Source organism: Pelobates fuscus, chromosome 3 (assembly GCF_036172605.1).
Source record: "Pelobates fuscus isolate aPelFus1 chromosome 3, aPelFus1.pri, whole genome shotgun sequence".
NCBI lineage: Eukaryota > Metazoa > Chordata > Amphibia > Anura > Pelobatidae > Pelobates > Pelobates fuscus.
In genome coordinates this window covers 235,042,819-235,060,263 of record NC_086319.1, presented here as the reverse complement: position 1 = coordinate 235,060,263, position 17,445 = coordinate 235,042,819, and the positions used below count along the sequence as shown (strand labels likewise).

Below are 17,445 nucleotides of genomic sequence, written 5' to 3'. Positions count from 1 at the left end.
TCTAGGCAGGAGAGTATGGAAACTAGGTATTCAATGATAATCTATAGGTAGTGGACTGAAACCACATTCAAGCCAAAACAGAGGAAAAAAGGACTAATCCATATACTCTGTATATCATGTAAATACAAGGAAATAGATACTTCAAATAAAGACTGCAGAGTCTATAGTAGCAAGGAAAGGGGGGTGGAAATGCCAGTTAGGCTAAATATATTTTGGACAATCACTGATAGTGATTGAAATATAGCCATGTGAGGTAATACTAAAAATCTATTGCGATATCAATCACTGACTGGATTAAAGAAAAATGTACAAATAATGTATACCAAAAAATATATATATACAGACTATACAGAAAAATGTATAGAAAAAATAAAATAAAAAATCTACACTGCCAAAGTTGTATATGCCAGTGTCGTGGGACCTAATTGATCACTATAACTAAGTCCCTACACGTAGATGGAGTGTAAAGAAGTATCCCCCAAAAAAGAGAGTAGGCAAGACACGCTATATACAGTATACATATACACTATGATACAAAAATGTACAGGAGAAGAGGCTCAGAGAGATAATCCTAGACTACCGGGATAAGAAAGGTGTATGGTATCAGAGAAAAACTGAATAAACAATATTCTCATTTAGTCCTCTGGGTGTTACTGTGTCCAGTTGGTATGTCCATTTTGCTTCCCGTTGAAGTAACATTCTTGATCTGTCACCACCCCTCGGAGGAGGTGGGATATGATCAATCACTGTGAAGCGTAATGATGGTAGTCTATGAGTTAAAGCCAAAAAATGTTTGGCTACTGGTTTGTCGCTGTAATTATCCCAATAGGCAGTGGTGATGGTTGACCGATGTCCACGTATCCTGTCCCTCAGGGTGAGGTTAGTTTTGCCTACATACGATAGTCCGCACGGACAGGTAATAAGGTATATTACGTGGTCTGTGGTACATGTTATATGATGTCCGATGTTGATTCTTTTGCCACTGTGAGGATGTGCGAATGACTTGCCACTGACCATGTGGCTGCATGTCACACAACCACTACATTTGTAGCATCCTTTTTTGGTGATATTCGATATAGGCTGGTAACAATGAAGTGGGTCATTTCCGACCAAAATGTCTTTAAGACTTCTGTTCCTCTTATAGCTGAAAATCGGTCGTTCTCAAAATAATTTTGAAAGTTGTTTATCCGATTGTAGTAGTCCCCAATTCTTGTTAACAGAATGTTTCACCGTAGAGATGCCCGTATGGAATGTGAGTGGGAGGAACATCCTGGATGTTGGTGTTGCATTAGTCTTGGTTACTTCATTGGTCTCAGATTCCCATATTTCAATGGCACGAGTTTGGGCTTTCTGGAGAGTCTGAACATGGTATCCCCTTGCCCTGAATCTATTCCACATTTGTTGAAACTGGATGTCACGATTTTCAGAAGTACTATTGTATCTGAGAACTCTGAGGAATTGAGATATAGGTAGTGAAGCCTTGAATTGTCTGGGATGGAAGCTGGATGCCATCAATAGTGTGTTGTGTTCCGTCTCTTTGCGGTATAACATGAACTCCAATTTTCCACGATATTTGTAGATAGTGACATCCAAAAATTGGATGGACTATGTGTCGTATTGCATACTCAATTTCACAGAGGTAGGAGCAAGGTTGATCTCAGTGAGCATGTTCTTCAATGACTCCATGGTGCCTGTCCATACTAAAAATATGTAATCAACAAAGCGATGGTAGTGTTGAATGGAGTCTCCAAATTTCTGTAAGATGTATTTATTTTCAAATGTATACATGAAAGCGTTGGCGTAAGAGGGCGCCATCGCCGCTCCCATCGCTGTCCCCGAGAGTTGTAGAAAAAATTGTTTTTCAAATTTAAAATAATTACAGGTCAAGGCAATATGTAGGAATTCCAGTAAGAATTCAATGGGAGGTCCTGTGTATACTGGGGATTCACTCAAAACCATTCTGAGAGCCTGTAGCCCCTCTTGGTGGGGTATGATGGTGTACAGGCTGTGTACGTCTAAAGTGACAAGTATTGACTATTCGTCAATCATAGGTGTTAGCTTTATTTTATGAATGAAGTCCCGTGTGTCCCGTAAACATGTGGGGAGTGCCACTACACTTTTTTTGATAAAAAAATCAACATATTTAGCCACTGGTTCCAGTAAACTGTCATTGGCCGACACAATGGGTCTTCCTGGTGGAGTGATGGGGTCCTTGTGGATCTTGGGCAGAGTATAAAGTACAGGGTGTCTAGGGTATTCAACAAATAAAAATTGAGCTGTTTTCTCATCCAAGAAACCACTAAGAATGCCCAAGTCAATTTGGATCTTGATTCTGGTTTGAAATTTTTTCACAGGGTCAAACGTGAGTCTCATATATGTAGTATGGTCATTGAGTTGTCGTAGTATTTCATTCCGATAATCTTGGTAGGATTGAATCACAGTAGCACCGCCCTTATCGGCAGAGTGTATGACGATGCTGATGTTATGACTGAGGTCATGTAAGGCTTTTATCTCACCCGGGGTTAAATAAAATCATTTATTTTTTAAGAATCTCTTTTTAAAGTCTTCACATAGTATACTAATTTGAATACTCTGTATATTTTGTGCCCATGTTATGCTTGATTTAATTGTATGTTACACTACTTCAGATCCACATACATATGGTCACTTTAATTGGTGTATGTCAGATACTGGACCAATATCAATATAGTCTCTTTTTTCATAGAAATGGACCTTTGAGTCCTCACTATTAGTGGTGATCACTTTATTGTGTGTATACCATGCTATTTGGTAGGTATTATATTCCTGTATACTCCACAGGGCTTTATGCCCTTTCACTTAATTGCACAGATAATTCTCTGCCTAATCTGAGCTGTTCCACGTTCACTACATACTTGCTCTGGTTTAGTTTACCCGTTTCCTAGCAACCACGTCATAGTAATGGCCACGCCCATACGTCACGCGTCACATGACGCTCCACTTGCACTTCCGAGTTCGGACTAATGGAAACCAGTGTACACTGTTTGTTTGGTAAGTAACTCCTCCTATGTTGCCTATATATTTGTGTTTTATATGTTTGTATACTGATCTTGAGGAAGACCTGAAGAGGTCGAAACGTCGATCATATGTATGTTACCAGTTATTAAATAATATCGAGTTTTTTCTACTAAGACCTGAGAGTGCATCTCTTTCCTTCTTGCTTTACATACCCAGCGTGGGATTGCACCAAGGCAGTTTTTTACTTATTCATTGAAAGGGTGAGTGCCACTACACTTGTATATATATTTTGTGGTGTACGCTACACTTTGGTGCGCACCCCCTCATGTTAAATTCCCTTAATAGGGATTATTCACTAAACAGTGATTTGCTCTTCCTCTGAGAAACTGTGCTAGCTAACATGGAAGATTTTTTGGCAAAAGCAGGAGCTTTATTAGAGTCTGCTGAAACCTTATCAATATCTGAGGAACAAGCAAATGCCATTTTATGGCCACAAACCACAGGTGATTTAATTCACACTAATTCTATACAGGATCTTTATAATGATTTACTCAAATTAAAGAAAAAGGAAACTGATCTGGACCTGCATGGGGTCTTCTTCTCTGACTACCACAGAGCTAAGAGGATACCCAGAGGGTTCAGGGTCAAACACTCACCTACCATAGGTAGACAGAACCCTGCATTTTGTAAAAAATGGATGTTAATTTCCAACAAGTGTTCACTTGATTGGATGGTGATTGTGTTGGAGGAAGTGGGGAGGGAACTCTTATTTGTCAAACAATCTATTCAAAAGGTTGAAACCTCCAATGCCTCTATATTACAAGCATGTTCTGCCACTATACAAATGCTGAAATTACAGGACAAATTAAATAAATATAAAAATGATCTTATTCGCTTCAAGAAGCAGAAACTTGAAAAGGTCAATAACGACTACAAGTATAATCAGGTGTATAGGTGGCTTGGAGGATCTCAGGACTCCCCTAGACCCAATTTTAGGTTTAGAACGAAGATCCGTAATCCCACCTTCCAAACCGTTGATGTCAGTTCTGGTGATTCCACCTCTGACCCTGAGTCTGGAAGAGATAACAAGAACCCACCACATGATACTTTTTTAGGGGTGGGCACACAATTGAGAGAACCACCAGACACATTCAGAATCAATACCAGAGGCACAAACAGAACCGCGCAATACGAAGAGGGCAGAGCAATTGGTAGAAATTCAAATCCCATTGGGAAACCTCCCAAACGAAGGAAATGACCACCATTTTTAATGTATCAAATAAAGTGCTAACCACTGATCACTACTCTATGTTGAACAAAGGGCTTTCGTTTGTACCTGTGTCCAAAGTCGACCCGTTTCAACAAGGGATTGAGATGTATAAAACCCAAAGGACACTTTATCTAAATGAAATTATGAAAGAACCTACACCTAAATTGACATCACCATTTTACAAGAAACAAAAGAAGGATATTCGTACCAACAACGCCTCCATCAGGACCTTTATTCAGACTGTGAAGGCAGACACAGAACAGATGGTGAAAAATCCCCCCACATACCATTCAAATTTAACCCCAGGTGAGATAAAAGCCTTACAAGACCTCAATCACTACATCAGCATCGTCATACACTCTGCCGATAAGGGCGGTGCTACTGTGATTCAATCCTACCAAGATTATCGGAATGAAATACTACGACAACTCAATGACCATACTACATAAATGAGACTCACGTTTGACCCTGTGAAAAAATGTCAAACCACAATCAAGAACCAGATTGACTTGGGCATTCTTAGTGGTTTCTTGGATGAGAAAACAGCTCAATTTTTATTTGTTGAATACCCTAGACACCCTGTACTGTATACTCTGCCCAAGATCCACAAGGACCCCATCACTCCACCAGGAAGACCCATTGTGTCGGCCAATGACAGTTTACTGGAACCAGTGGGTAAATATGTTGATTTTTTTTATCAAAAAAAATGTAGTGGCACTCCCCACGTGTCTACGGGACACACGGGACTTCATTCATAAAATAAAGCTAACACCTACGATTGACGAATCGTCAATACTTGTCACTTTAGACGTACAGAGCCTGTACACCATCATACCCCACCAAGAGGGGCTACAGGCTCTCAGAATGGTTTTGAGTGAATCCACAGTATACACAGGACCTCCCATTGAATTCTTACTGGAATTCCTACATATTGCCTTGACCTGTAATTATTTTAAATTTGAAAAACAATTTTTTCTACAACTCTAAGGGACAGCAATGGGAGCGGCGATGGCGCCCTCTTAGGCCAACGCTTTCATGTATACATTTGAAAATAAATACATCTTACAGAAATTTAGAGACTCCATTCAACACTACCATCGCTTTGTTGATGACATATTTTTAGTATGGACAGGCACCATGGAGTCATTGAAGAACATGCTCACTGAGATCAACCTTGCTCCTACCTCTGTGAAATTAAGTATGCAATACGACACACAGTCCATCCAATTTTTGGATGTCACCATCTACAAATATCGTGGAAAATTGGAGTTCATGTTATAAGGCAAAGAGACGGAACACAACACACTATTGATGGCATCCAGCTTCCATCCCAGACAATTCAAGGCTTCACTACCTTTATCTCAATTCCTCAGAGTTCTCAGATACAATAGTAGTACTTCTGAAAATCGTGACATCCAGTTTCAACAAATGTGGAATAGATTCAGGGCAAGGGGATACCATGTTCAGACTCTCCAGAAAGCCCAAACTCGTGCCATTGAAATATGGGAATCTGAGACCAATGAAGTAACCAAAACGAATGCAACACCAACATCCAGGATGTTCCTCCCGCTCACATTCCATACGGGCATCTCTACGGTGAAACATTCTGTTAACAAGAATTGGGGACTACTACAATCGGATAAACAACTTCCAAAAATATTTTGAGAACGACCGATTTTCAGCTATAAGAGGAACAGAAGTCTTAAAGACAGTTTGGTCAGAAATGACCCACTTCATTGTTACCAGCCTATATCGAATATCACCAAAAAAGGATGCTACAAATGTAGTGGTTGTGTGACGTGTAGCCACATAGTCAGTGGCAAGTCATTTGCACATCCTCACAGTGGCAAAAGAATCAACATCCGACATCATATAACATGTACCACAGACCACGTAATATACCTTATTACCTGTCCGAGCGGACTATCGTATGTAGGCAAAACTAACCTCACCATGAGGGACGGGATACGTGGACATCGGTCAACCATCACCACTGCCTATCGGGATAATTACAGCGACAAACCAGTAGCCAAACATTTTTTGGCTTTAACTCATAGACTACCATCATTACGCTTCACAGTGATTGATCATATCCCACCTCCTCCGAGGGGTGGTGACAGATCAAGAATGTTACTTCAACGGGAGGCAATATGGACATACCAACTGGACACAGTAACACCCAGAGGACTAAATGAGAATATTGTTTATTCAGTTTTTCTCTGATACCATACACCTTTCTTATCCCGGTAGTCTAGGATTATCTCTCTGAGCCTCTTCTCCTGTACATTTTTGTATCATAGTGTATATGTATACTGTATATAGCGTGTCTTGCCTACTCTTTCTCTTTTTTGGGGGATACTTCTTTACACTCCATCTACTTGTAGGGACTTAGTTATAGTGATCAATTAGGTCCTACGACACTGGCATATACAACTTTGGCAGTGTAGATTTTTTATTTTTTCTATAAATTTTTCTGTATAGTCTGTATATATATATTTTTTTTGTATACATTTTTTGTACATTTTTCTTTAATCCAGTCAGTGATTGATATCGCAATAGATTTTTAGTATTACCTCATATGGCTATATTTCAATCACTATCAGTGATTGTCCAAAATATATTTAGCCTAACTGGCATTTCCTAACTGGCATTTCCTCTTCCTTTTTTCCTCTGTTTTGGCTTGAATGTGGTTTCAGTCCACTACCTATAGATTATCATTGAATACCTAGTTTCCATACTCTCCTGCCTAGAGGCTATTGCCATACCAGTCTTAAAATGCCTGATCTCGTCAGATCTCAGAAGCTATCCAGACTCGGGCCTGGTTAGTACTTGTATGGGAGACCAACTAGTAACCTCAGGTGCCATAAGCCTTTGTCCTAATCTTCATTTATTTTTTAAGAATCTCTAATTAAAGTCTGCACATAGTATACTCATTTGAATACTCTGTATATTTTGTGCCCATGTTATGCTTGATTTAATTGTATGTGTTATGTATTATGCATTTGTTCTTTGTATTGTTCCTACTGGGTGCATGTTACACTACTTCAGATCCACATACATATGGTCACTTTAATTGGTGTATGTCAGATACTGGACCAATATCAATATAGTCTCTTTTTTCATAGAAATGGACCTTTGAGTCCTCACTATTAGTGGTGATCACTTTATTGTGTGTATACCATGCTATTTGGTAGGTATCATATTCCTGTATACTCCACAGGGCTTTATGCCCTTTCACTTTATTGCACAGATAATTCTCTGCCTAATCCGAGCTGTTCCACGTTCACTACATACTTGCTTGGGTTTAGTTTACCCGTTTCCTAGCAACCACGTCATAGTAATGGCCACGCCCATACGGCACGTGTCACGCGTCACATGACGCTCCACTTGCACTTCCGAGTTCGGACTAATGGAAACCGGTGTACACCGTTTGTATGGTGAGTAACTCCTCCTATGTTGCCTATATATTTGTGTTTTATATGTTTGTATACTGATCTTGAGGAAGACCTGAAGAGGTTGAAACGTCAATCAGATGTATGTTACCGGTTATTAAATAATATCGAGTTTTTTCTACAAAGACCTGAGAGTGCATCTCTTTCCTTCTTGCTATATATATATATATATATATACAAAACAAATATAGCTTGGCACTCACCCTATCTCAATAATGAAGTTGTAGATGCCTTGGTGCTATCCCACGTTTAAGAGATATATATGTAGAAATAAGGGAAGCACTCTCCGGTCTTAATAAAAAGTCCTTCAGTATTTTATTTCCAAAACATGGATTTACAAATTTCGATCGACGTTTCGACCCCTCAGGGTCTTCCTCAAGATCAATGTAACCATATACAATAACCAAATATATAACAAAATAAATAATGTACTCACCAATCGTGACTGAATCACCTCACCCCCTCCGTGTATACCCGGAAGTGAATTAGCGATCACGTGACCACGTGACCTATCGTGATGCGTGCGTGCTGACGTGCAAATGTGTTGCTAGGGAACCAGTATACAAAACACTTTCGCAAAGGTGTTTAACCGGAGCTATGTGAAGATATGTGGATATGTACATATGTAAATATTATGTGACCAGTAAGAATAGCTATAAATATACTATAAAGCTATATAGGATGCTAAATAGAGTGATATTCAACAATTTATAAAGTTTTTACCGTGAATCATCCAGTGAAATCACGCAATAAAAAATGTGCCAAAATACATGCAGTGAAAAACGTGCATAAATATCATGTAGATCTCCCAAGACAGCTACATCACCTTATCTATATATAATAAATACATAGGACATAAGGAATCAATTAAAGGGTCATATCCACCATATCATATCAAAAATTACAATGGAGAGCTAGCCAAAGATTGCCAAAATATATATAAACAAAACAGGGAAACTGTGATATTACTATCAATAACAGCTTTTACAGCTCTATATACTGTTGGATAAACAGGGGAGAGAGAGGCACCCAGCCATCCTATTAAGGCACTCATTATTCCTGGAGACATATCTTATCCAAAAGAGACCAAAACAGAAAAACCCTGGACCAAAAAACAAAAAACAAAAAAACAGTAAAAGTGGAAAAAATGGAAATAATGAAGATCTCGGATGTATATCAACAAATCTCATGGTGATACACACCCCCATTATAGGAACATAGAAAAAGTAATATTTTCATTGAGCCCCTTCGGGGCAACGGTGTCCAATCGATATATCCATTGGGCCTCCCGTTGTAGCAAGATCCTAGATCTGTCCCCTCCTCTGGGCATTGGAGGAACATGATCTATGGCTACAAATCTGAGAGTCGGGAGTCTGTGTTCCAGATTATGTTAAAGTTACAGGATGAAATTAATAAATACAAAAATGACCTTATTCGGTTCAAAAAACAGAAACTGGAAAAAGTAAACAATGATTACAAATACCATCAAGTATATAGATGGCTGGGAGGAGCACAGGACAACTATAGATCCAATACCAGATTTAGAACAAGAATACGGAAACCAACGTTCCAGACAGTTGATGCCAGTTCAGGAGACTCCACTTCGGACCACACCGATCCACACCGGTTAAGTTAAGTGTTGAACAAGATATACTCTCTATCCAATTTCTAGATGTCACAGTGTACAAGAAAGATGATAAACTGGAATTCACCCTACATCGAAAAAGGACAGATCGAAATACTCTACTCATGGCCTCCAGTTTTCATCCCAAACAGTTTAAAAAATCACTACCGATATCACAGTTTCTGAGGGTTCTCAGATACAACACGGAAGCGGCCAAACGAGACACACAAATCCAAGAGATGTGGGAGAGATTTAGAGAACGAGGATATCTACCCTGTACACTCAAGGCGGCACATACTAAAGCAGTGGACATCTGGAACCGTGAGAAATCCACTCCTAAAACTATGAAAACACCCAGAACATCGAGGATCTATCTCCCCATCACTTTTCATACAGGCACTTCGAAAATCAGAGAATCCATTCATAAAAACTGGGGCATGCTCAGATCTGACGAAACCTTACCTAAGACATTCTTGGAAACACCCATACTAAGCTACAAAAGAAACAAGAATTTGAAAGATCTCTTGGTTAAGAATGATCCTATAGCCAGTTATCGTAAGCCCACTCTGATTTCCAAGAAAGGTTGCTTTAAATGCAGTGGGTGTGTGACATGTGGGCATATGATCAGTGGGACGACTTTTGCCCATCCTCACAGTGGCCTAAAAATTAAAATACCACACTATATTACGTGTACCACTGATCATGTCATATACATGATCACATGCCCCTGCGGCCTCTCATATGTGGGGAAAACCGACTTGACACTACGGGATCGTATACGAGGACACAGATCCACGATCATGACCGCATTCAGGGATCAACACAGCGACAAACCGGTGGCCAAACATTTTTTAAATCTGGAACACAGACTCCCGACTCTCAGATTTGTAGCCATAGATCATGTTCCTCCAATGCCCAGAGGAGGGGACAGATCTAGGATCTTGCTACAACGGGAGGCCCAATGGATATATCGATTGGACACCGTTGCCCCGAAGGGGCTCAATGAAAATATTACTTTTTCTATGTTCCTATAATGGGGGTGTGTATCACCATGAGATTTGTTGATATACATCCGAGATCTTCATTATTTCCATTTTTTCCACTTTTACTGTTTTTTTGTTTTTTGTTTTTTGGTCCAGGGTTTTTCTGTTTTGGTCTCTTTTGGATAAGATATGTCTCCAGGAATAATGAGTGCCTTAATAGGATGGCTGGGTGCCCCCCAGCGCTCTCTCTCCCCTGTTTATCCAACAGTATATAGAGCTGTAAAAGCTGTTATTGATAGTAATATCACAGTTTCCCTGTTTTGTTTATATATATTTTGGCAATCTTTGGCTAGCTCTCCATTGTAATTTTTGATATGATATGGTGGATATGACCCTTTAATTGATTCCTTATGTCCTATGTATTTATTATATATAGATAAGGTGATGTAGCTCTCTTGGGAGATCTACATGATATTTATGCACGTTTTTCACTGCATGTATTTTGGCACATTTTTTATTGCGTGATTTCACTGGATGATTCACGGTAAAAACTTTATAAATTGTTGAATATCACTCTATTTAGCATCCTATATAGCTTTATAGTATATTTATAGCTATTCTTACTGGTCACATAATATTTACATATGTACATATCCACATATCTTCACATAGCTCCGGTTAAACACCTTTGCGAAAGTGTTTTGTATACTGGTTCCCTAGCAACACATTTGCACGTCAGCACGCACGCATCACGATAGGTCACGTGGTCACGTGATCGCTAATTCACTTCCGGGTATACACGGAGGGGGTGAGGTGATTCAGTCACGATTGGTGAGTACATTATTTATTTTGTTATATATTTGGTTATTGTATATGGTTACATTGATCTTGAGGAAGACCCTGAGGGGTCAAAACGTCGATCGAAATTTGTAAATCCATGTTTTGGAAATAAAATACTGAAGGACTTTTTATTAAGACCGGAGAGTGCTTCCCTTATTTCTACATATATATATATATATATATATATATATATATATATATATATATACACACAGGGGTCAAGTCCTGGAGAAAAAAGTGTGGGAACTCACCCAAGATCCACCCCTCCCCCCCCTGCCAAAAAAAATGATACACTCGCATGCATATATATGTAAAGTGCCAATTTAGAAAGAGAAGTATATGGAGATATCCTTTCCATACACCTGTCCAAGTTATCCGTGTTTATTTATTAATGCTGTCAGAGTAGATGGTCCTCTTTGTAGAGTCCAATTGATTTTGGGTTAAAACTCAGCTAAGCCTTACAAATTCAACCCAGTTTACACGGAACAATTTGTCATGTTTTTCTCTTTGTTTGAAGTATTCTATTTTTATCACACATATAGTTATTAAACGTTAAGTTTTAACTACTACAAGTCCCAAAGGAGGGTTTATACCACTTTTTTCATAAGGGCACTTTAATATTACTTGTCAGTATCTACTCTGCCCCTTTAGAGTTGCCCACTCCCATAGGGACACTATACTTGATTTCCCATGTCTCCTATATACTGTGCTTTAAGTTTAGACACATACAATATCACACACACACACACACTGACAGACACACTTACTGACAGACAGACACACACTGACAGACTTACTGGGTGGCCCATGCACTTAGGGCCACCCAGTAGGCTTGTACCAGCAGGGGCCCGGTCGGGCGCTGTGGCCCTTTAACACCGCGACCGGGCCTCCCTTGCTTTTCAGCAGCACTGGGAGGAAGTGAGTGCAGAGCGTCACTTCCTCCCATAAAGAGCTGCTGCGCGGGAGAAGAAGGACCTGCACGGGAGGGAGGAGGAGGCAGTGAGGATGGGGGCTCCTCACTCACATAATCCTCAAGCAGCACACTGGATCCCAGGGATGCCACCCTCCAGCAAAAGGTAGGAAACTGGAGGATGGGCTTACAATTTTAATTTTACATGTATGTCAGTTTGTCTGTCCGTGTATCTGTTTATGTATCTGTCTGTGTCAGTATGTCTGACAGTTTATGTATCTGTGTGTGTCAGTATGTCTGACAGTGTATGTGTCTGTGTGTGTCAGTATGTCTGTGTGTGTATGTCAGTATGTCTGACAGTGTATGTGTCTGTGTGTGTCAGTATGTCTGACAGTGTATGTGTCTGTGTGTGTCAGTATGTCTGTTTGTGTATGTCTGACAGTGTATGTGTCTGTGTGTTTCAGTATGTCTGATAGTGTATGTGTCTGTGTGTGTCAGTATGTCTGTGTGTGTATGTGTCTGTGTGTGTCAGTATGTCTGCCAGTGTATGTGCCTGTATGTCAGTATGTCTTCCAGTGTGTGTGTACCTGTTGTGTGTGTGTGTGTGTGTGTACACAGGCACACTGATAGACATACTGACACACACAGACACATACAATGACAAACATACTGACACACAGATACATGCACTGACAGACATTCTGACACACACACATAGGCACATACACTGTTAAACATACTGACACACACGCACATCTGCAGACATACTGACACACACACACAGGCACTTATACTGATAGATATACTGACACACACACAGGCACTTATACTGATAGATATACTGACACACACACAGGCACATATACAGACATACTCACACACACACACACACACACACAGCCACATACGCTGATAGAGATACTGTGTGTGTGTGTTAGTATGTCTGTATATGTGCCTGTGTGTGTGTGTGTGTCAGTATGTCTTTCAGTGTTTGTGCCTGTGTGTGTGTCAGTATATGTATCTGTGTGTCAGTATGTTTGTCATCGTATGTGCCTGTGTGACAGTTTGTGTCAGTGTGTGTGTCAGTATGTCTATCATTGTATGTTTTTATGTGTGTCAGTATGTCTCAGTTTATCTGTCTGTGTATCTTTATGTGTCTGTGTGTTTATCTGTGTGCGTATCTGTATGTAGTCAGGGTGTGTATCTGCTTGTGTGTCAGCGTGTTTACCTGTGTGTCTGAGCACCAACAATAAATACAAATACACCCCTCCATTCAAACTTCAACATTACATACAAACACACTCCTGCATTGAAAGTCAACACTTCATACAAACACACCTCTGTGTGAAACACCAAAATTATATATAAACAAACCCCTACATTCAAAAACCAGCACTACACTTAAATGTACACTTGCATTCAAACTCTAACACTACATACACACACATTCACACAAACATACTCCATACAAAAATATGTTTACATTCAAACACACAAACACAGTGCTAAATACAACCCTGCAAGCATGGGAAATTGGTAGAGCCCCAGCTGTCAATGCATTGTTGGAGTTGCACGACAGATAGGGTTCTACCTTCTTTCCAACCTTGCAATTGGAGGTCCAAATGAAATTCTTGCACCAGGGCTCTTTCTACTTTAGTTTGCCCACTGCGTTGGGGTGGAGGCATGATTGCATGCCAGGGAGTGGGTCCAGGGGGCCCAATCAAATGCTTGCCCAGGGCCCAATCAATATTAAAGACAACCCTGGTTAACCCCATTCACTCCACTATTCTATGCTCATTGGCACCTACTACAACGGAAGAGGTTTCTGCTCTGCTGCGGTCCTCCTGCCCCACCACCTGTTCCCTCGATCCTATTCCCTCATATCTCATCCGCACCCTGTCTCCTTCTCTTGCTTTTCCTCTTAATTACAATTTAAATCTCTCCCTTTCCTCCGGCACATTACCTTCACCCTTCAAGCATGCAACCATAATGCTAATTCTGAAAAAGCCCAACCTTGACCCATCCAACAACCGCCCTATATCGCTACTGCCGTTTGCCTCCAAATTCCTCGAGAGAGTTGTGTATGCAAGATTGACAGACTTCCTCAAATCCAACTTTCTGCTTGACCCCCTTCAGCCTGGATTCCGCGCTTGTCACTCTGTTGAAACAGCTGTGACCAATGTATCCAACAGTTTAATCGCTGCTAAATCTCACGGCCATTACTCTATCCTAATTCTCATTGATCTTTCTGCTGCCTTTGACACTGTTGATCATCAACAGCTTCTTCTCATTCTCTGTCATCTCGGTCTAAGGGTTACTGCTCTCTCCTGGTGCACCTCCTACCTCTCCCAGCACATTTTCAGTGTTTCTTTCTCTGGCTCTGCCTCTTCTCCCCAACCCCTCTCTGTTGGCGTTCCCCAAGGTTCTGTCCTTGGTTCCCTACTGTTCTCCATTTATACTGCCTCCCTTGGTATACTCATCAGCTCATTTGGCTTCCATTATCACTTATATGCAGATGACACGCAAATCTACCTGTCCTCTCCTGATCTCTCTCCGTCCATCTTGACTCTTGTCTCTGACTGCCTCTCTATCTTCCAACTGAATGGCTGCTCACTTCCTTAAACTCAACCTGTCCAAAACAGAACTTCTGGTCTTTCCTCCCTCAAATGTTGCTACTCCCGTGTCTGTCTCCCTCCAAGTCAAAGGCGCTACCATCACCTCTACCTCGCAAGCTCGCTGCCTAGGTGTTCTCTTTGACTCTGACCTCTCCGTCACCCCTCATGTCCAGTCGATCGCCAAATCCTGCCGCTTCCATCTCAAAAACATAGCTCGCATCCGCCCCTATTTAACACCAGACCCGACTAGGGTGCTGGTCCATGCCATTGTTCTTTCTTGCCTTGACTACTGCAATCCCCTTCTCAGTGGTCTTACGTGTTTCCAGATTGCACCGCTGCAATCTATAATGAATGCGGCGGCGAGGCTCATTTTCCTGTCTGCCCGCACCTTCCACGCCTCCCCCCTCTGTCAGGCCTTACATTGGCTTTTAGTTAAATATAGGGCTCAATTTAAGATTCTGGTGCTTGCTTACAAGTCCCTACATAATGCTGCTCCAACCTACCTATCCTGCCTAATACACAAGTATGTCCTGTTGTCCACTTCTTCAGGAAAAGCATATCATTTAAACTGTTAGCGGGTTTTCATTCCTCCTCCCCCCATGACTCCTCTCCTGCAACTGTCAAAAATAATAATAAAGTTCTCAGTGAATACGTTTCTAGCAACCTACTTCATTACCCCTACTTATACCTTTTGTGTCATTATACCCCACTTCCTATTTATAGGTGCATCACATTACCTTTTTATTTTACATCTCCTGGCATTTTATACTTTATATTACCATTTTTATCCACTCCAAAGAATCCTAGATCTGGATCATTCCACCATTGCTTTATTCAAAGAGCAGTTGGTCTGCTCTACCTTTGTGAGTATATATCTGTTATTCAATTTTATTACAATATTTTATCATACAGAGAGCACTGTTTGTTGCCTTTTATTTCTGTTTTGGGGTTTCTGGAATCTTTCCTATTGAGGGCATTCACGATATCCTGCAAGTGGGGATTATACCACTGCACACCTTATACGCTGGAGCTGGCTATAGCTCCACTAAATGTCAGTAGCCCATCATTATTTTTACTATATATATTGCACTATTGGAGTCTTTCCCGCTTTTGTCTTTCTACGCTATATATGGATTACATCAAGGAGCTCTGAAAACCTGCACACCCTTCTAGACAAGATTGTTCAGTGTGATCCAAATTCTACTTGTTTCTATTACTGCCCAAGAGAGTACTTTTATTCAAGACATTTTGGGACTATTTTATTATATTAATAGTCCCACCTATTACTGGACGTTGTTACAACACCTGTGTATATTTTAGGCGCAGCCCTTGCTTCTGTGTTTTTTGCTTTACCCATTCATAAAAGCAGGGCCGGATTAACATAGGGGCTGATGGAGCTGCAGCTCCAGGCCCAGGCCCATGGAATAGGCCCATTTAAAAAAAAAAAAATGTTTTTTTTTTTTTTTTTTAAACACTACTCTTAGGTTTGCCACCTGACTGGTATTTTACTGGCACAGCCGGTATTTGAGGCTGTGTGGCCGTGCCAGTATAGCAGTAATACCAGCAATACAAATGCAGGTATTTTTCTCAGAATAAATGGAGATTACTCTGCAATACCAGCACCGGACAGTAGGGGTCACTGTGTGTGGAGAGAGGCAGGTATAGGAAGTTACAGCATATCCCTGCCTCTCTCTACTACTCACTGATCCATGAGGGAGCAGCAACACAGCACAGAGTCCAGACAACAGCTCTACAGTAAGTGAGGGATGGGGGGAAAGATAGGGGGACACTGAGACACCAGGGGACACTGAGACACTAGGGGACACTAAGGGACATATGGGGACACTAAGGGACATATGGGGACACAGACACTAGGGGACACAGACACTAGGACATATGGGGACACAGACACTGGGAGACCTGGGAACACAGACACTTGGGGACACTGGAAAACATGGGGACACTGAGACACTAGGGGACACTGGGACACATGGGGATGCTGAGACACATGGGGACGCTGTGAAACATAGGGACATTGGTAGACACTTAGACATTGGGACACGGAGACACTATGTCCCAATTTCTCCCAGTGTCCCCATGTCCCCCAGCCAGTGTCCCTAGTGTCTCAGTGTCCAAGTCTCCCAGTGTCTGTGTCCCATGTCTCTCAGTGTGCTTAGTGTCCCCATGTGTCCCTATATGTCCCAGTGTCCCCATGTCTATGTCCACAACTGTCCCCATGTCTCCCAGTGTCCCCAAGTGTCTGTCTCCCAGCCTAGTCTCCCAGTGTCTGTGTTCCCATGTCTCTGTGTCCCTAGTGTCTTAGTGTCCCCAAATGTTTCAGTGTCCCCATGTCTCTCAGTGTCCCCACGTGTCTGTCTCCCAGCCAGTGTCCCCTAGTCTCCCAGTGCCTGTGTTCCCATGTCTCTGTGTCCCTAGTGTCTTAGTGTCCCCAAATGTTGCAGTGTCCCCATGTCTCCCAGTGTCTGTGTTCCTAGTGTCTCAGTGTGCCTAGTGTCCCCATGTCTCCCAGTGTCCCTATATGTCCCAGTGTCCCCATGTCTATGTCCACAACTGTCCCCATGTCTCCCAGTGTCCCCAAGTGTCTGTCTCCCAGCCAGTGTCCCATAGTCTCCCAGTGTCTGTGTTCCCATGTCTCTGTGTCCCTAGTGTCTTAGTGTCCCCAAATGTTGCAGTGTCCCCATGTCTCCCAGTGTCTGTGTTCCTAGTGTCTCAGTGTGCCTAGTGTCCCCATGT

At 41.4% G+C, this 17,445-nt stretch overlaps 1 pseudogene; it reads left to right on the top strand.

Annotated features, from left to right (window-relative positions):
• Positions 1–7,018: 7,018 nt before the first annotated feature.
• On the top strand, positions 7,019–7,137 carry LOC134603731 (5S ribosomal RNA; annotated as a pseudogene).
• Positions 7,138–17,445: the final 10,308 nt, after the last annotated feature.